Source organism: Schistosoma haematobium, chromosome 2 (genome assembly GCF_000699445.3).
Source record: "Schistosoma haematobium chromosome 2, whole genome shotgun sequence".
In the NCBI taxonomy this organism is placed as follows: domain Eukaryota; kingdom Metazoa; phylum Platyhelminthes; class Trematoda; order Strigeidida; family Schistosomatidae; genus Schistosoma; species Schistosoma haematobium.
Genome location: NC_067197.1, coordinates 26,085,424 through 26,095,045, shown reverse-complemented (window position 1 = coordinate 26,095,045; position 9,622 = coordinate 26,085,424).

The following is a 9,622-nucleotide window of genomic DNA, read 5'->3' as shown; positions in this document are numbered from 1 at the left end:
CTGAATGGCTAGGAAAGAGGAAAAACCGGCGGAGATAATGATTATTAGAAATTTTAAATGATTTCTTCATTGTTATATTGTACTTCATGGTAGCTTACAGTAAAGAAACATGACCGGACGCTGCTATCGGAAGAACGTTTACCAACGAAGAACTCGTTTGGTTTAAAATTCCAGCTGGAAAAGTCTTAGGGTTATCAATACTCTATTAAGGGGGAGTGGTCTGTAGTGGTGAATGATCCCTAAAAATCATTAGCTCTGTAAGTCTTCCATATTTAATGCTGACCGCATTAAGTTTACTGGACTCAACTAATTGAAGGCACTCTGACACGCATCCGGACCAGACCACGAGTGTGTACACCGTGCTACGCATCCCGTTCCACCGTTAGCCAGCTTAAACCAAACTTTTTGAAGGTTTTGTGTATGAAAATCCGTCTACGTATACACTTATAATTTATTGGTCTTGATTCCTCATAATGTTCACTCGGTTTTTATCTCGTTTAAACTTGAGTTTGTACTATTTGTTCCTTTCACACAGTCACTGAATTTCCATGTTTTTCTTAAACTACATTTATGTTCTTTTAGTGGATACTTAGTCATGGCAGCAGCTATATCAATTCACTCCCCATTCCGATTGTGTTGTTTTCCATGACTGAAATTGTTCAGTTTTTTAATTAAGACTTGGAACACTCTTCATGAATTGAAAACACTCCGTGTTATAATGCAATTAAACATTATCTTTCGAACGAATCTGTGTGTAATCTATCCAGACAAGACGGAACAACATTTATATTTGCACGTGGTTTGACTACCGATTGAACAGTTATTGGTTTAATAACTCGGTAATATTTGTTTACGTGATATTGTACATTTATATTTATAATGAAATCTAAAGCTGTCATTCACCCAATTACCTTGTTTTGCTTTCAAATGGGTAATAGTGCGTGTCCCAACCAACGTTTAAGTTATTTTTCATTCCAAACCAAGTTTCGAATCTACGATACCGTTAGTATCCCAAATGTGTGCCCGAACCCCTTCATTTCTGTTTTCTGATTTAACTTGCTTGACATACTCAGATTATAAGAGTGCTAAACATAAAGGCGTTCTCAAATTCCAAATAATTGGGGTCTATTTGGTAGTGGGCCCGACATGTTCTGGCGCACCAATTCGTAACTTGTGAGTCTGTTTGTTCTTCTGTATAGCATACAAAGCGTTTTTCAGTTACTCGCTTTAAATTATGCCAAAACACATACTCTGTATTCAACTTAAACTATTCCGACCTAAGAAAGAAAAATATCAAAAATACAAGATACCTCAAACGGTACAGCCTGTGCTATACAGTCAAGTGTTTTTTCAACACAAACTAGTGTGTTCAAGGACAAAAAAGGACGGTTAACATACAAGAGTTTGGTACCCGAGAATCAAAGCAATACTCATGACAAGATGGGATGAGATATCTAACTGCAGGGGTCCCAGCAATTTCTCCAAGTAGACAGTCAAAGGTTAACAGTCACACACTGAACCACGCCGTTGCCTTGAACATTATCGAACAAGACCTTATTGCTTATAGTCCGGTAACATGCAGCAGAAACATTAGGTAACGTAATGTCAGTAATTAACCAAATTCACATAATAAAAGCTCGGACGAGGACGACTGAAGAATATAAAGTGTGATTAAAAGATATCTGAATAAAGGGTAAAATACACGACAGGGGGAATAAACAAATAAATCCCAATACCGTCCAGTAAAGTGTCACCGAGTGATTTTCAGCGTTTTCTTTACGTTACACTATTTTTGTCGGAACATAATATATCATATTTCACTTTTCATTTTTACATAAGTGATATCGTTTTCGAATTTTTAGATATATTTTTCTCTCGTTCGTCGGTACACTTTATATTAAGCATGACGAACCAGACACTTGAGCTATTTAAGATTATGACTCTTTTGCCTCCTACTAACGCCATTTCGATTCGACAATATAGAAGCCTCTTTCTGTGTGGTTCCACTTGGTTGCCGATGATTTTGTAACTTTGAATACAGTGTTCATTCTAAACTGGAGCACTCAACAATGCAACTTATTTATGTTCAAAAATCGGTGGTTTCTTGCAAAGGTCTCTGACAGCTGCAGCTAGGTTGATTACCCAAATCTCAAATCCTCTGTATGACGAGAAGCCGTCTAGCCTAAACCTGTTCCTCTTGCTAGCATTCTAGGATATGAATCGACTTCAAAGTTCAGGAGATAACAATGGACTTACTTTAAAAACTTTAAAGTTTAAAGTAGTCCATCTGAGACATGTTGTGGACTACGCATATAACATAGGTAACTTCCCTCTAGAGTTATCCTAAGTTGAAAAATATTTAAGAGTTGGCATCACATGATCTGAAGTATTAAGCCGCATGAGACAAAAATGCCTTTACAGTAAACCATGAACTGGTAACGATGAATCTCACTTTCGATCCGTGTGATAGTCAAATTTTCCACCTAATCTTGAACAGTTTTATTTGGCACCATGTAGAGAATAGAAGTATAATGTTTCCTCCCTCACTCAAAAGGGATAAGAACACACCGGAATGTATTTAAAGGTGAGGTGGGGAATCAGTTCGAAGACTCATATTCAAGCGTCATTAAGAACACCTCAAATCACTGAATCTTTACCCTTTAGAATGTAGGCATCACAGAAGTGGCCTTCTAATGACATATAGCGTCCTCCCTTACACACTTACTCAAGCTTATGGTGGACAAAAATGTATCAATCTCTAAAATATTAATAAAGTTATCACGAAAGAAAATTACTGTTTTAAATTAATAAATATATACACATGAAAAATACATTGGGCGTTACTCGAATTTTCAGAAACAGATGTGCTCTAGTTCCCTTTGGTCTTGTAATCCACAATTATGGGTGGTTGGTGATTCGAACTATAATTGTTATAATACTAGATGTGTATTCAGATTAAGCGGGTAATGAGAATATCACTGTGGTCTGTAGAAATAGACGGTAAATATATTGGATTTCTGTTATCATAACAGCTGGTAATTGAGAACCAGAAGCATATGTTCAGTAATGTATTTTGTGGGTGGTAATCTATATGTCATGCTGTGTTGTTCAAAAAAGAATCCCAATGTCAAATGTCATGTTTTTTGTAAACAGTCACTAGTGGTGATTGTATAAATTGTGAGAAATAATTAAAAATGCAAATAGCAGCAAAAACTACTTTCAAAATAAGTATGTTTCAACTACTCTTACAAGCCCAGTCCCAACGGAAACCTTAGGTTTAGCATCCAGAAATTGGAGACACAATATGACGAAGTAGACTGTAGGCTCACCGTTTACTCTTTATGTGTAGCCAACTTCTGGAATTCACTGCCAGATGAAGCGGTTCAAGCAACTATCTAATAGTTCTCCAAGTGAAAACTTGACATATTCTTGGCAACTCAGAGTAGTAGTTTGCTAAAATTTACAAATATTTCTTTTTCGCCGTCAAGTATACCTAGGTCGATACGTAGGCGGGTCGATTATCCACTGCTACTAGGTAAGGAAGTTTGTTAATCGAAAGCTTCTTCTATTCCGTCCAGAACCATTAGAACCATTTTTCCAGGATTAGAGCTGACTTGATCAGCTTTTGATCATTCGCATTTGACAAGTAATAAGTTTTCTTGCCTCACAAGTCAAAGAATCTTCGGAGATACTCTAAAAACGTTTACGCCATCAGAACAAACTACTGGTCAGGTGATAATGAACTTTTCCGTAAAATAATTTAAGAGTGGAGATCCTTACCTCATTATGTGGTTGAGTTTCCAAATATCGACACGCCAAAAAAACCCTGTTCGACTCGTGGACGCCAACAGCTATAACTGACGAGAGCTACTCAACCCCCTGTACCTCTCAAATTGAACCTGAAGCTTGTTTTTTCGGCGGTACATAAAGATTGAGACAAGATTATGTATATGGTTCAAATGCTTCAAATGGTTGTGGACGGAATAGAAGAAGCTTTCGCTTAACAGGCTTCCGTATCTAGTAGCAGGGGATCATGAATAACTGCAGGCAGGAACCCAGGTATGTTAACGATAAAAGAGGAAAAAGAAATCGGTAAATCATAGTATGATACTATACTTAGACCTTAAGAATAGATCAAGTTGCCTCTTAAAGGACTCCTGGGAAGTCGCTTGGACTAGCTCGGCCGGCAGCGAATTCCAGCATTTGACAACTCTTAAGGAGTAAAAGTTGTGCCTACAATCCGTTCTGCAGTGTTGTGTTTCCAATTTCTGAGTGTTACCTTTTAGGTTGGTATTTGAGCTAAGATTCAGTAGGTGTTTAAGAGGATGTCCAGAAGTGTTAAGGATACTGTAAGCCATCAGAAGGTCACCTATAAGACGCCTATACTCTAATGGGTAAAGGTTAAGTGCCTGGAGGCGCTCCTTATAAGGTTTAAATTTGAGTCCTTGGACTGATTTCGTGGCTCGCCGTTGGATACGTCCCATAGTGTCCTTATCCTTTTGGAGTGAGGGAAGAAATACTATGTTTCCGTACTCTAAATGGGGAAGGATAAGACTATTGAAGATTATACGGAAAGTTCTTCCGTCAAACTGGCCAAAAATGCGCTTTAACCTTCCCCTTGTGATCGAGGGTGCTTGTCCATCTGTCCGCCGCAGTCAGCAGGTTGGTTACACAAGAGTAACCCTTCCTGAAACCATGCTGTTGGGGTGAGGAGAAATTTAAGGACAGTTAATAGTCATGTATACCATCGCATGTCAGGGACCCCACGATTTTTTAAAGTATAGAGAGAAGAGCCACCAATCGGTAACTTGAAGGTTCGCCGCGTCAACCTCCTTTGAAGATTGATGTGATGTGAGCCAGCTTCGAAATTTCAAGTAGTTTGCCTCGGCTTAGCGAATGTGAGAACATCACGCTAAGCGGCGTTGCCAGGATTGTGGCTGCTTCCCTCAGTGTAGCAGAATGGACCATACCTGGGCCAGGAGAAATGTCTTTTCTTTAGGTGCTGCAGTTTTCGGAACACCAAGTCGGCGCTCAGGTTCACTACGGAAAGTCCTGTGCAGTTGGAAATGAAACTGTCATCAGTACAGTTGATGTGGGTCGGTTGAGATATCCGAGAGTATTGTTCAGCCAAAAGGTTGGCGGCATCGCTGTCGTTATTGGTCGGGCCGTTAGGACCTAGCAGTTGAGAAACTCCAGTTCTGGCTTGGCGAAGAGAGGATGCATAACGCAATAAGCTTTTCGGATTGGAGACAAATTTATCTATAAGCTTTGTCTGGTACTGAAGCCTGTCTTCTCTTATAGCCTTCGCGCATATATTCCTTATATGTTTGCACTGCCTGTACGCTCCATTGTTGTTAGACCGTTTTTATTCTGCCCAACAGTGCCTTTTGCGGCTTAGCAGGCGGAGAGTGCGGTTCTTGATTATTGTAGGTGGCTTGTAGCTTTTGGGAACCGTTTGAGGAACTGATTGGTTTGTAACACGCAAGTGCGTGTGCAGTAAGAAGTCCCAATGAGTATCCACATCAAGTTGTGTGTGAACATCCCAATCCACCTGTTGTTGATAGTCCTGTAGAGCTGAAACATTCAACCGTTTTAAATTCCAGCTCATATTGTTGGTGGGATATCTTAGCTCAGTCTTGCTGACAAAACTGGAGGCTTCAACGGCGTGATCGCTTTTTCCCAGGAGAGCCAGGATTGAGAGGTTGTCAACTAGAAATTCTTCGTTTGTCAATATACCGTCTAAGCGCGACGGTGTCTGACTGTTTCTTCAATGAGTTGCCGACTTCACATTTCCGTATAATCCCAAATCTTTAATGGGGTTGAAGAACCGAGCCGCAGTTGGGGTTTCACTTCTAATATACGTATGTTTCGCGAAATTGACCCTAGGGAGATTGAAGTCCCCTAGAATCAGGATATGAGTGAAACCGAGACGCGTAGAGCGGGATAGTCCTTCCAGCATACGACTCTCATACTCGATGTCGGCAGTGGGCTCCCTATATGTGACTCTGACTAGGCACCTTGAAGTAGTAGACAATCTTAAAGAGCACCATATGGATTCCTCAAGATTGTTAAACCCGAAGTGTATGAACTTGGTGTACCTCCAAGCAAGATCGTATGCATACGGTTACTTCACCCCCAATTCTGTCGTTGCGAAACAAAGACATCCCAGGTATTGCTAGCTCCTGGTCCTAGAACTGAGAAGATATCCAAGATTCAGATATTCCTATCAGATGAGCATTAGTAGCATTGCTAAGTTCACGTAGCTCATCCATTTTGTTTGGTCGACTCGCGGCGTTCATGTATAAGCAGTTTATGCTTTCAATCTGAAACGCGTAAGCTTCTTCCGGTTTGCCTGTATGAGCCTTACGTGAATGGACAGGTGGCCTACCTATATAAGGTTTGCCGAGTTGGTAGGCCCTGTCCTTTACACGTTTTTTTACCACCAAGACAGTCCACAACTGGAATGATCAACTCCGACTTACCTTTGTGCTTGTTCCTGGCATCATATGGCCTATTCGGGTGCATGTGGATTCCAGTTGGCAACTGACGTATGTTGGCACTAAATGCTTTCAAAGTTACAGCCGCCATGTTGAAGGATGGGAAAGTTGTCCCCATTAGCAGGGGTCTAGAACCACCGCCTTTCTTCGCTAGTCTCGTCTCATGTTGAGTCAGTATGTTTTTGAGCCTCAAGGACTGTTGGATGACTTTCCATTCCCTAATATCAGAGTCTGCTTGACTAAAGTCCGTGTTTTCCGAGACACTTTGCACAATTATGTTTCGTCCGCGGAAAAACTTCTCACGAGATTCTTTAGGGATGTTCCGGTTGAGATTGCGCTCAGAATAAGATATGTCGACCAGTATTCCTACGTTCCCATCAGATTCCAGTAAATGGCTAGCTAGAAGGACATCCTCTACGTCTGTAGCATTCTTAGGTGTTACACGAAGTAGCCTCGGGTGATTGTGATGCATAGATTCCTTTCTTCGAGCGAACCGTGTAACCGGCAAAGGCTGTATTCTAGGAAGTTCAAGTTTTTTGTTCAATTCACCTCAGAGCATCCTGTCATTTTTGTCCTGCAAAATGAGTAGAAGGTCAGGGTTGTCTTTGAGGTTCATGATTATGAGAGAGCCATCGTGAACCGTTATTGTTTTCACAAGTTTTACAGTGCTTTCAGGTTCAGCACCTTGTTGTTTGGAGGTCGAAGCACGTTTCTGAATCTTAGGCTCTGTGATGACAGGATGGAGATTCTTGGGGGTAGACTGTGAGACCAAATCACCAGATCAGCTTAGACAGTGACGTCTGTCTCTTTTTGGCTCTGTCAACGTGGATGCAATCATGTACAGAATTTTTGGGAACCACTGTTGCATTCAAGGACCCTTAGCAGGGAAACCCGAGTTTACTGACGGAGTCTATTACCGTTGACGTAATAATGGTGCTGAGTTTCGACATTTCATCATTAACGCTAATGCATGCTCCATCGATGATAGACCTGTCGACATCCCTATTCTTGTTCTCGTTGCGCGCCCTTGTTTGTCTACCCGTTTTATGACTGTCTTTTTCCAAGTTTGCCGACAAATTACTCCGCAGACCTGTCAATAGAACAATGATGTTACTCAGCAAGACTACAGCATCTGTGTTGCGTGTAACACATTCCCACTTATGATCCGACTTGCTGAGTCTATTGTAAGCAGTTGCGGTGAGATCTGTGCACGCTTCATGGAACCAACCTTTGCAGTTGTCGCACTGCATGCCAGATGTAACAGCGAAACGGCATCCAGGTCGTTTGCACGAATTTTTCATGACTATATTGACGTAAACTGTGTTACAGATGCTAGTAAAAGCCTAAGACCGTACAAAAATACACTAAAAAGCACACTTAAAGCGAGCAAAAATGGATATAAACGGATGAGATAAACTGAACTAGCCTGTGGTGAACCAGACGATGTATAAACGTGAAAAGTATCAACGAAGTCATTAAAGATCAATAGTAATATTAATATATACCAGTTAATTGTTACAAACACAATAAAAAATTGGGACTTTACTTAGGTTCACCAAATTGATGCGTGTTCAGCTTTAGTCTGGTACTGTAAATCCACAATTATAAATGCTTGGTAATTCCAATCAGGTTGACGAACTCTCCAGTAGTGTAATCCAACGTAAGGTATGGTATATTCCCACTCAGTCTATAAATGTAGGTAATATTTGATTCAGATTTCAGTTAACTCAACCGCAAACGAAAATAGAACGAGGGATACGTGTGTAGCAATGTATTTGTTAACAAGCAACCGTATGTCACGCTATGTAGTTACACAACGGAAAGTGTGTTCAAGGTCGTTCACTTAAACAACAGGTACAGTCATTTAATGATAAATGTACATACAGTGAAAGATTGACGAAATAAATACAAATAATATTAAAAACTATTTACAAAATAAGCTTGTCAGGTCTATCTCCACATGGCTCCCCCTAGAGTGTCCGGAGTTAACACTGGTTATAGTAACAAAAAAATGTAAGAATAAGATGTATACATGTATGGAAAAATAATCTTTACAGTTATAACCAACAAAAATGTGGAGATGCGCACGACATGTACATTAGTAAGATACAGTGTGCTATTGTGTGGGAATAGCAGTAATGTAGTATAGCATAACAAGCACACACAAAAATGAAAAAAATGTCATTTAAAGTCTTGGCTTGCTAACAACGATAATAATGTGCAGAATTGTTAATAAACCCACAAGAAAAAAATTGAACTATTTATTTTAGTGTACAATGGATAAATAATTTAATAGAGTTTACTCGTTTATTACTGTAGCAAATTTTTTTAAATGTGACAAAACGAATAAATGTGAAGAAAATGTGATTGATTATTTACACTGTGAAAAGAAAAACTTTTTTGGGTGAACTTGGTAGTGTAGGACCTCGATAATGGTTTGCGTTGGTTGTTTTTTTATACAGCGAAATGTACATAACGCTTGGGTTTTTATCAGTCTACCAGAACGTTTTATACAAGAAGGCGTAGTGTCAAGTTTTTCCGCCTCCTCTTGTTTCGCAGCAATTGATGGGAGGGGTTGTTTATTCATAGAGTTGTCTTCTTTGTCTTGAGGAACTTCGTAGAAAGCTGGTTCAATTATGTCTGTGGAAACGGTCTCTTTGTTCCCATTTTTGTTGATAATGAAGTATTTGTGGGTGCGTTTCATTACTTTATAAGGACCTTCATATGGTGGCTTCTTCACAGCGTCTACTCGAACAAAGACAAATTTGCACGTTTCCAGATGTTTATCGCGTTGGACTCGGTTGTTATGTTCTCGCGGAAATATTGCTTTGATACTCTGAATCGTTTGCAGTAAGCGGCTTACAAAACGAGAAGGATTCACAGACGTTGTAGGTTCACTATTGACCAGCTGTCCTAATAACGTTAAGGTCGTTCCGTGAACTAGTTCGGCGGCCGTGCATCCGATGTCTTCCTTTATAGATGAATGAATAACAAGGAGTACGAGCGGTAAAGTATCGCTCCATTTTGAAGAGTTCGCTTGTGCCATCAGTGAGCTTTTTAGATGGCGATGGAATCTTTCGACCATGCCATTAGCTGCCAGATGATAAGCTGTTGTTTTCATGTGG